We start from the raw sequence: 12497 nt of genomic DNA, 5'->3' as shown, positions 1-12497 counted from the left end.
CCACTCTCATTTAATCAATCATAAAAGTAACGTGAGATATCTTACATCACAATTTCCCCCACTCTCTATCTGTGCCTAAATCTAAACGCAGATTCCATAAACAAAGCTTCTTTCCGAAAACTTCTCACCTGTGAAAAACTGTTCCACTGGCTTGCTTCCCGTCCGATTACAATATGGTAGCCTTCAAGTCTAATGTAAACAACTTCTTGATCCGTTCTCTTAAATAATCCAAATTCTACCTAATCTACACCATTAACGATTACTACACTGCCATCTTACATTTATTAACACTTATTTTCAAGTAGCTTCCGGGCCTTGATAAGTGGTGACTTCCTTGTTAAAAAAAAAAAAAAAAAAATCAGAAGGCAGTGTATTCAACATTTTTGCATGAACAATTTACCAATGAGAAAACTGTTAAAAATATGGACTGCATTTGCTCACAATCGATTAAAAAAAAACACCTGTTTACTCTGAGAATTATTTGCACCAATTTCAATGCAATGTTTTTCAGACTGATATGCGAATAGGTATGTCATGCACACAAACGTTACTCAATACGCACAGGTTATTTGCCTTGTCGTGGTTTCCGATTTGTCTGACAGATGGTGTCTCTACTTCCTGTTTCGCATTCTCTATCCACTTCCATTCTCTATCATTTGCTTGAATCATCGATGTAGACAGACGAACAATTCCATACACCTCGGAAGGCGTAACCTTCGTTTTAAGATAAAACGAAGGTACATCTGTTCTTAAGGTAAGGCGACTCGTGTATACATTAACAAACTTATATACTGGATACACAACACATTACATGTTAAAAAGCATACTTATGCTTACATCCACACTTACACGCTCTTATTCTTTTTATCTTGTTCGTTTAATAAAATATTCTTTGTATATATTGTATACTCTGTATTCGTTGTCTCAATTTTGAGGTTGGAGTTTTTGAACATACATTAATATTATCTACAATGGGTAACCCTGATCACCACAGTCGTGACCTCCACACTGATGTGTGTGAAACCTGGATGAAACATAAATGAGACCTGGAGTTGCCACTTCACTCTGGAGTCAACAGCAGCAGGTGAAAGCCATTCAAAGCAATCAGATGCAATCCTCAACAGTTGGCCTTGGCCTCCATTTTGTTTATCAATTACCTTCAGAAAGGAACCATCAATAGCAAATATTATATAGCAATTACTTGTGCGCTAAAGGGAAAAATTGTCAGAAATGGACATAAATGAAGAAAAAAAAAGTTCTCTTTCACCAAAACCGTCTTTCACAAGTCATTCATAATGCTGGCAAAACTACGTGAATTTGCATTTTAAATTTCTTCTGCACCAGATCTGGTCCTCTGCAATTAATTGCTGTTTGCAAACCTCAAAAAAACTGCTTCAGGGAAAGAGATTTGGCTCTAATGAAGATGTGATAGCAGAAACTGGTGCGTAATTTTAAACCAAATTATATAAAAAAGGTGTAAAAATAATTATATCACCTGAAAAGATTAATAGATTAATTTGAATTTGGCCTAAACTTAAAATTTATAACGATTAAACAAAATATCGAACAATACAAACTAAACTTTAAATCAAAAAACCTAGAAGATTATAATAAACTTCTAAACCAAATTAGAAGATTCTATTAAAAGATCGCATAACACAGCCGTAGAACCTGATGAAATCCATTACGAATTTCTGCGACAATCTTTGTAATCATTGAAGTTGCTACTAAAAATTTACAACAAATTATGGACAGAAGGCGAATTTCCTGACTTGTGGAGGCAACCCACAATCATAGCAATACCAAAACCAGGAAAAGACCATTCGAATCCACAAAACTACAGACCAATTTCATTGACTAGCTGCTTGTGCAAAATAATGGAGAGAATAATAAATGATAGATTGGTTTGGTGCCTAGAAGCCAACAATCTTATCTCCAACCTACAATGTGGATTCTGTAATAAGAGAAGCACAACGGATCACTTGGTTAGATTGGAAACAGCTATAAGGGAAGCCTTTATCAGAAATGAGCACCTATCAGCAATATTTTTGATCTGGAGAAGGCCTATGATACTACGTGGAAATATGGAATTATGAGAGACTTGCATGAATTTGGACTAAAAGGCAGACTCCCACAATTTATAAAAGGATTTTTATCTGACCGAAAATCTAGAGTCCGCATTGGAACTACTTACTCAGACACCACAAATCAAGAGGAAGGAATATCTCAAGGTAGCATTTTATCTGTGACACTGTTCAATGTTAAAATGAACAGCATAGTAAAATATTTGGACCCTGGTGTAGAGGGATCTTTATATGTAGATGATCTACTGGTGTTTTGCAGATCAAAGTATATATGCACCATTGAACGCAAACTCCAACACTGCTTAAATAAATTAGACAAATGGGCAATGGAAAATGGATATAAACTTTCCCAATGCGTTCATTTCTGCCACAAGAGAAAACTTCATAATGACCCTATATTGAAGCTCGGAAGAACAATAATCCCCACCGTAGAAGAACACAAATTCCTGGGTCTAATATTTGACAAAAAACTGTCATTCATCCCCCATCTGAAGAATCTAAGAAATAGTTGCAACAAAAGACTGCAACTACTACGTGTAATAGCCCATACAGAATGGGGAGCCGATCAAGAAACATTAATGAGATTATACAGGACTTTGGTTAGATCAAAACTTGACTATGGTAGTTTTATATACCAATCAACCAGAAAATCCTACCTAAAGATTTTAGATCCAATTTGCCATGGAGGACTGAAATTAGCTCTCGGTGCTTTTAGAACGTCCCCAGTTGAAAGCCTCCATGCAGAGGCCAACGAAATACCTATAAATATAAGGAGTCAAAAACTGGGTGCACAATATTACACTAAATTAAAAGCACAACAAAATAATCCAGCATACGAAGCTAAATTCAGGCATTTGAAGCAAAAAGAAAGGCTATAAAGCCCTTTAGTCTTAGAATGAAAGCAATACTGCAGGAATCAGAAATGACAGAAAATATCCAAGAACACATACTACCTAAAACCCCACCCTGGATACTACAAAAAAACGAAAGTAATCTTAAACTTAAATAAGCTCCCAAAAGCGAAAACCTACCCTAATATCTACCAAGAAAAAGGTCTATGATATTCTCCTGAAATATCCAGACCATCTATTTTCACCGATGGCTCTAAAGACCATAATAGAGTGGCATGTGCTGCCGTGTCGAATGAAAAAACTCTTAAAGCTCTCATCGACCTCGCACTCAGCATTCTAGAAAAAGATGAACATAGAAAATTCCTAATTCTTTCAGATTCACTTTCCGTTTTAACATCTCTGAATGACAAAAAACTTGAAAACCCTCTAAACTAACAAATAGAATTGATTCATTATCTGAACACAAAGAAATATTTATATGTTGGATCCCAAGTCAAATCGGGATAAGAGTAAATGAAAGAGCCGACTTAGCAGCCAAATCAGCTCTAAACTTGAAACCAGATACAATAGATGTACCATATACTGACTTCAAACCCAAAATGAATCAATTAATTCATGCAAAATGACGACAATGGAATAACAACATAAATAACAAATTATACCAAATCAAACACATACTGGAAAAATGGAGACAAACTCCCCCCAAATCCAGAAAAGAACAAGTCGTTATAACTAGAATCCATATTGGCCATACAAAACTCACACACTCCTTCATTCTAAAACAAGAACAACAACCACAATGCCCATTCTGCCAGAAAACTTGCACCATTAAACATCTTTTTGTGGAATGTAGAGCTATAGATAATGCTAGAAAACAATATCTCAAACACAACATGAAGAAACTTTTCGAAAACAACTGTCTGGATGAAATATTATCCTTTTTAAGAGTAACAAGGATCTTTACAAAAATATAAATTACTCTCCGAAACAACCCAACTAAACCTTATGAATGAATATTTGAGGATATAAAAGACTAAAAAAAAAGAGATCGTTAGATATTAAAACAAACAAAACTATTGAACTAATCAGAATAGATAGATACTTGAAGACATAATTTTTTTATTTTTTTTATTTTAATTCTGGGTTTGGCATTAAATAACCTGAAAAGGACTGATATGCCGTTAACCAAAACCAAACCAAACTTATCCTAAAGAAATATTTTCATGTGGATTGACAAAAATTGACAATAAAATTTGCAATGTTTATTAGAAAGGTTCTCTTCTTATTGAAAATATCTGTTCAGATAAAGTATGAACTTGATGAAATCGATTGAAATTTTTTTTTTTTAATGTTAAGATGGATAAAATGAGCAGTTGAAAATTGTTCACAACCTGCATAACTTGTTCGCCAAGGATCCAAATTGTCGATCCTCATCTAAAAAATTGTTAAAGAAAACCAATAAATCACTTTTATTTACTTTTTTTTCTAGGAAACTGAATTGTGAGCAGGAGAAAACTGGCTTCCTGTGTATTTCTTCAATTTGGTTATCGATGGTGACCAAACATAATTTAGTCTAGCAACAGACGTTCTAGATTTGTTACCCACGAAAGGGTCATCCACAAAGGACACACTTGATTACCCTGTATACCTTTTTTTGTTCTTATTTAGAATTCAATTTCATTTAAATAAACAAAAAATACAGAAAAATCTTTTTGGTGTACGTACTGGTCATGGAACAAAGATATCACATTCCAAAAATCATTAAAGTTGATAAAGGATTTTTTTATTCATCTTTTAACAAAGAAAATCCAAATTTTACGATTTTTTAGCAAAACAAAAAGTTGTGATATTTTGAATGTAAACAAAATCTCAGTATTCAAATTGAGATGTCGCTTTTGAATTTTAAGACATTCTAAAGCAACATGGCTGTTCCTAACTCCCTCGATTTGATTTTCTTAGTTAAAATAACTACTTGATCAATTTACGTGATTTTCGGAATATAATGTCTCATTTCCGTGACGAGTATCATAAAGAATTCTTCTTTTTTTTTTTTTTTTTTTCAAATTTTAAATGAGAACCATATTTTTTTCTTTTTTTTTAAATTTCTTTTTCTTTCTATTTCTTTTTTCTTTTCTTCCCCCCCCCCCTATTTTTTTAAACATCTCACCAGATCATTAGCACCTTTTCTAAAAGACCAGCTGGTGCTATCATTAATGAATTACACATTATCCGACAATAAATTAAAGATTGAATAATATGCTGTGGATATGGGAAAATTAATTCCCAAATTTCATTAACATTAAAGTTGCATTGTTGTTTCTATTACATTTTTTTTTTTTTTTAAACTTACATAATTTTCCTTCTACATTTGTTTTGTGTCGATCACAAGAGCCCACGTCTTTCCATGTTTTTTTTTTTCTGTTTTTGTTCAAAACAATCAGATGGCAAACATGTACAGATATAGCTCAGTTTTAGAAGGCAAATTAACGGTGCAAAGTATGAACATTGGCTGAACTAAAAGAATGCACAAGGATCGAGATGATAAAGACTAATAATTTTCATTTTATTTTTGAACAGCAACAATCAGCCATTCTAGCAAAGGAAAAAGTTTTGTATTTAAATCTAGCCAGAACTGAAATGTTTGATAATGCATAAAGGATTTTGCTTTATTAGCAATGAAATGTGTGCAGCTATTTGCTTTTTCCTTATTTGTAACAAATGCAGTCATGTTATTGGCTAATTTACAATACTTTTTGTAATACAATCATATTTAGTTTAAATAAACTTAAGGTTATCTCTGACTTTTTCACCAAATTTCAGTTATGATTATTTTCTGAAAATTAGTGTTTATTGTGAATTTTCACTTTTAAAGGAAGTATCTGGCCAGATAAAATAGGGATTAGATAAAATCTATTGATGTTTTGTTTTTTTTATTTATTTTAAAAACATTTTTTTTTATAAATTTTATCTTAGATCACAGAATGAATATTTCCATATATTAACTGGCTAAGTAAGATCAAGTATCAATTTGCAATGCTATAGTGGTCTAACTTGAAAGTTTGACATTTTTTAATAAAATTCATATACATATATTAATAAGATTAAAGACTATAATTATACCCAAAATAATTTGAATAAATATCACTACTATTACTAGTGTCTAAAACAATATCGATCAAAGATGAAACCCTAAGAAATAAAAAAGAAAATTATTTTTTCGTGTCGTTTCATCACCTAATTTCTCACTCATTGTGTCGATTCACCCAGTACTTATACCTTTACATTGTGATGGCCTTCTAAAACTTAACTATGCACTACGCACAATACTTCAAGCAAACTATGACACTCTTTTTACGTACAAGTTAAATGTATTAATTTCGACTCGACACTAAATTGATCTGATTTTAAGTTTGAAGAAAATTTTTCAGAAGAAAAAATTAACTTTAAAAAAAAAAAAATCATTTCTTGAATCTGCAATTTTCTTTTCTATAGGAGAAACACTCAAAAATGGCACAAATGGAATCATTAATAAAGCACTCAGTCTTTTCTTGAATCTAACAAATATTTGCTACAAATAAACTCCAGTCTTTGCCTGACTTTGATAGATGTTTTATCTTTATAATGAAGGTGGGGGGGGGGTAGGGTTAAGATCCAGTGAGTGTAAACACCTCTTTAGGTAATCACCAAAGTGGCCTATCCCCATATTGAACGGTAATAAAACAAGGACTGTTGGACATTTATAACTGAAACTTGGTGGGCAAGTCAGGCCTAGATTGAAATTTATTTGTACCAAATATGGTTGGATTTCAGAAAGTATTGCGAATTTTATTAACCCGTTACCGCCAGAATTTTTTTCTGCAATAAATACATTTTGAATCATGAAACCCACATGTGACGGAAGTTAACATGTAACTGACGCACGAACATAAAAAAAAACCCTCATTCACTTGTTGAACCATGCATAGACCTGTACTTTGAAGGCCAGTTGGGCTGACAAGCCATAAGAGTTAGAAATTCTTTGTTTGAAAGGCAACCTGGAAGTACAATTTGCTGGTAAAGGATTAATGGTTCCGTGAGTGGCATTTAGGAAGAAGATTATCCTGTATTTTGAAGGCTGCTTTCATGTTTTCAAATTTATTTAAAACTTAATGAGTACAAAAATTTATAAACTATTTTGATTGTAAAACAATTATTTATTAAACTCAAGATTTTTTTTTTTTTTTTTTTGTGTGTTTGTTTACATTTATGATCTTTTAAACAAATGCATTTCAGGTGAAAACACAAAAATGATCCAGTAGAAAAATAATTACAAATAAAAATAGAATTTATCGAATTATCAAGTTTTATTGGAAGCTTTAATGTGAAAGAGTTGTGTGACCAATTCAGTATGACAAAGGGAGATAATCTTTGACTTAAATTAAAGGTTCACCATTTTTAAGCATGGGACTATGGATGGTCTGGGAATTATTGGTGATTTTTTTTTTTTTTTTTTTTTTTCTTTCTTAAATACTTCTACTACATCATTTACTGAATCATTTTTCATAATTTTTTTTTAATTTATACTTATTTTTCATGACGCTTATGTATCATGAAAAAGTTAGTATAAATGTAATGTTTTCACCTGAAATGTGTCAGTTTAAAAGATCACAATGCACCATTTTCTTTAAGTTTGTATTTCTAAAGTTTTTCACTGAGAAGCATATGCCGAAAATAAAACTTCAAAGTCCAACATTATCTTTCTGATAGATTGCAAGCCAAAATATATTGCAAGTAAATTATTTTCATCTTGTCATGAATAAAAAATTTGAACAAACTTGACAATTATCAAACTTTATTTTATGAATATAGATTGAAATTATCTTGTTGGATTTTTAAAGTCTGGCCCACATAACATTTAAGCTGATAGATGAAATTTTGTTTCTAACTAGCAAAATTTCACTTACTATTGTTCTGCCATGTTATTGGCAATATAATGTACTTCGCTCTGGTCTATTTAAAACATTACTTTAGTTAACCACATACTTATTATTAAAGCTCTTTTTGTTAATTGCTGAAAAATCGAAATAAGCAAGGAGAGTTGTCTCTCTTATGACTAAGTTAAAAAAAAATTTCAAACAAGAGATTAAAAACTAAAATGATTTCCTTCGTTCAAAATAGTTTCAGATAATAGATCTATCTGAAACTTAATCCAGAACTAAAATTGTATTTTGGTTTTATTTAATAGAATAATCATTCCTTAATGCTATTTTTTTCCTTATTGTTTCGTATTTTATAATTGTAAATACAACTATACCTAAGCTTTAATATTTCTATTAAATATTTTGTATAATGGATTGTTTTCAGTTAAAAGCAAGTTTATAAGGAATCAGTTGATTGTGTTATAAAAAAAAATTAATTCCTTCTCAAAATTAACAGTAAAATTCAATGTTCATTATTTTGAGGATGATTACAATCTTATTTTCTGGAGTGAATGTTTCTAACAAATTTTTTCTACATTTAAGACTTTTTCGGCATGCAATGATTGATGAGAAGGCAAATCTCAAGTCTATTATTCTAGTGAGAAAGATTGTTATAACTTTTTTTTTTATTCTTTGGATTACTGTTCCCATCTTGAATGTTATTTTTACAACGTTTCGATTGATGTAAGTTCGGACCTTTAGGTGTATCTTGCCTATCTCTGAGAATCTTTCTGTCAAACTCAGGAAATTTGTGAAAATAATATTTGAAATGAGAACTGTAGTCCACAGAATTCAAATAACATGAATAATCAATTCTTATCTCAAAAATTCAGAAATAAAGATTTTTACAGTCATCAATCCATTGTTATGAAATATATTTTTTTATTATTTATTTATTTATTTTGTTAAAACAATAGAAATCATGCTGTAACTAAACCATTCTATATTGCATCTCTGCATGCACCTGGTTTCTTTGGAAAGTTCTGACTGATTTTTTTTTTTTTTTTTTTTTTTTTTTAAATCTTTTTTGTGCACAATCAATATTGTCTTACATTCATCAATTGAGGAATTGTACAAAGATTATAAAAAACGTCACCGTAAAAGAGCCTGGAATTTTTTGTGAGTTTCCAATTCAAATTCTGTTAATTCTGTATTGATGTATTAAGGAGTGAAATAAATAGATTTTTGAAGGTCAGCAGATGTATTTTTAATGGGTGACAATGGGGGTGGGGATATTTGAATGTGCAAGTAAATCTCCCACCACCACCACCACCACCACCACCACCACCAAATAGCACCACCATCTTCGCTAAATGTGATCAAAAATAAAATATTGAACTAGATTAAACATTAAACATTGGAAATACAAGTTTTGTTTTGAATCATTCTGATTTCTTGTTATCTTTTTTTGATGTTAGTCTCATGGCATTTCGTCTAATGTAACCTCCAAACTATTAATACAGGTTATCAATTTTCGTCTAAAAAATGCCAAAATAGCGTTTTTTCTTTTAAAACATTGAATAATATTTGCCATAAATTGACTTTAGCAAAATTATCTAACTTGTACTTCCTATCCGAAATAATGGGATTATTTTTTAAGTTTTTTTTTTTTAATCCATCTTTGTAATTTGATGGAAACATGGATTCAATATTCAATCCATTGGATGAGAATATTAAATAAAAAGAATTTTTTTTTTTTCAATTTGATAATAAAAAAAATAAAAGAAGACATTGTGGACATTAGCATGACTGAGTTGCTCAGAATGGTGCAGAACCAGAGTCAATGGCAACGATTCGTGAAGAGTTCCACAGCTGGTCAGTAATGAATAAGGAATCAGTTGATTGTGTCAAAGAGAGAAAATAAAAAAAAAATGGTATTCGAGCCCTGCAACTTATGCTGCTTTTACCCACCCTTAAAAACTTAAAATTTTATTTTTATAAGCAATTATATGGAAACGATCCGAAAATCTTGGCAGTGAAAAGAAATTTTGTCCTTTAGTCTTCACATTCCATGATGGAAATAATTGCTGTTTTCTGGGTTGAAATCTGTCTAATACTTATCATTGGCTATTTTTTGACCTTGAAGTATTTTTATTTTTTTTTATTTTAGCTCCTTATATAAAATGGTTTCATGTCTTGTTTGGAGCAAAAAAAAAAAAAAAACATGTATTTTAAACTTTAGAGTGAGGAATCAAATTTTGATATAAATTTATAATAAAATGATCACCCACTTATCAGATAGTGTTTTTAAGGACATATAACCAATTTCTTTTTCTTTTTTTTTTCTTTTTTTTTTTTTTTTTTGTAATCGTGACCATTTTTTCTTAGAAACAATTTGGAGTGTGTTAGGAGGGGGTAACTACTTGTTTTTCCTGCTGAAAAAATACAATAAAATATAATTTTCTAGCCATATATTATGCATAATGACTGTACCTCTACCCTCCATATTCAACGCTTCATCAAAATTACTGTCAATCCAGTCCAATCATCTTGGTTTGGCTCCTTTATTCTTTTGTGGGCTTTGCACACAGACACCTTTCTATGCTAGCTCTAACGGCTATAACTTTTTTGTTTGTTTCTATCCATAATGTCAATTTTCTGGCTCAACTGGTGGATATATAATATTTAGTAATGCCTTAATAAAATACTATCTGGTCTGGAAGAAGGTGATCATTTTAGGTTAAATTTATATGCGAATGTGATTGAAAATCTAAAGTCTATATGTCTTTTACGTTTTTGGGGGTGTTTTTTTTTTTTTAATTTTTTTTTACATGATTTTTGTTTTTCAAAAAAAGAAATCGTACTTTTTGTTTGAGGTGAATTCTCATAGGATGCAGGGCTCTAGTTTTACCTACATTTCAATATTTGCCTACTTTTGTAGATGTTCAGGATGAAAAAGCAACTAGATTGTTATGATGTTGAACATTTTAAATGAAGAATAAAATAATGTAAGGGAGATAAATCTTTGCAGCTTGATATATAACTTATCTCCCTTGAATTATGTTTGCACCTCTTCCGTTAAATAATGGAGTCACTTTTATTTATTTTTAATTTTTTATTTAAGGAATTTATTCAAAAATGTCTTTATACTTTGAAAATATGGATTTCTTTTCTATGCACTGGGTGTGAATATTCATTGAATGGACTCTTTAAAATCGTAATAAAAGAATTTATTATAAACTTCCAAATGGTATTAGCTGAATTTTATTTTTGTCTTTATTTTATTTATTTATATTTTTTTAAATTCGAAAATAATTTTTAAAGAAACTTTTGCCCTATATAATTATTTTAAAGAAAGAGGAATACAAATTGATTATATGTATATAGAATATATTAGAATGAAATGACTTCCGATTTTTCAACTACAGATCGTGCCTTTCCTAAGCAAAAAAACAACAAAAGAAATGGTTGTTTCCATTCGATGATTATTACATTTAACATTATCGACACACCTCCTGCACCTGCACATACAGTGAAACTGAAAATAATTTTTTTTTATCCAAAATGAAAACTTTTGTATTGGAAAACAAAAATAAAACTCCAAAAATCAGAATTATCTGACCTTAATAAAATTTTCAGTACCCAAATTAATTCCCAAATATTTTTTTTTTTTTAATTTATTTACCAAAATCTTTTGTAAATTTTATTTGTGGTTGTCTAGAATTCTCACATATTAAAACAAGTAAATAAAAATAAAACTATAAATGTATGCACCCGTCATGAAAATATATTCCAAAAATTACATGAATTAGTTGAGTAGGTTTAATTTTGTGACACCATTTTAAAAATAGTTTCAAGAAATAAGGAAGATAAAAATTCAAACTTGCGAGATTTATGTTGTAATCTATATATATAAAAGTGAAAATGTATGTATGTGTGTTCGCTTTTTGTGTATGTCTGTAAAAGGCTTTTTTCGCTGGACTTCTCAGTCGTCTCATTCCTTCTGAAAATTTTTTATATCACGTCTAAATGATAATATCTCTGAGTTACGAATGGGGATCGCCTGTCTATTTAATTTGCTCGACTTTCACATGCTATTTTTTCCAGACTTTTAGAGCGTCCCGTGTATCTTTCGCTTTTCAGTATAAAACAAGCGAAAACTGGCTTGCAGCCGTGTCATGTTTCAAGGTCAAACATCACGCGACTTAAGGTTCTCGCGCCTGTTAATTTCATTTTATAAACGTTAAATTAAGATGCTTTTCATTCCTCTTCTCTCGTGGCCGAGATGGTTAAGTCCCAGGATTTTTTTCCATTTCGTTTCCACCTCCACGTCAAAGGTTCGGGGTTCAAGCCTACTTCCCTACTAAAACTTTTTTTTTTTCTTTTACACCTCTAAACACCCGGCTAACGTTTTTTTTTAAAACAGGGTTGTTTTGATCATCCCCTCCCCCCAACACACACACCTACAAACACCTGGGCCACGCCAGGTACCTGCCGCTAGTAGCTTTGAATTCCCATTAATTTTTTTTTCTTTTTACTAAAATAAACCTATTTCATCAATTTACGTAATTTTTTGGAATACATTTTTGTTTTATCACAGGTACGTACATCATTCAGATTATTTTATTTTTTAATTTAGTGGAATTTTCGAAAACACAATTTAT

The 12497-nt window shown here is 30.7% G+C and overlaps 1 protein-coding gene across 1 annotated transcript in view; it reads left to right on the top strand.

Annotated features, from left to right (window-relative positions):
• LOC145241524 (1-acyl-sn-glycerol-3-phosphate acyltransferase alpha-like) overlaps positions 1–4693 on the top strand; it is a 78441-nt gene extending 73748 nt beyond the window's left edge. Inside the window, exon 7 of the mRNA XM_080104567.1 lies at positions 4425–4693. The gene's annotated coding sequence lies outside the window, so the exon portion shown is untranslated. The remainder of the gene's footprint in view (positions 1–4424) is intronic.
• The last annotated feature ends 7804 nt before the right edge of the window (positions 4694–12497 follow it).

This window comes from Euprymna scolopes, chromosome 20 (genome assembly GCF_053919585.1).
Source record: "Euprymna scolopes isolate OS-2025 chromosome 20, ASM5391958v1, whole genome shotgun sequence".
NCBI lineage: Eukaryota > Metazoa > Mollusca > Cephalopoda > Sepiida > Sepiolidae > Euprymna > Euprymna scolopes.
The sequence above is the reverse complement of the archived record's forward strand: the minus strand, read 5'-3'. Positions and strand labels throughout refer to the sequence as shown.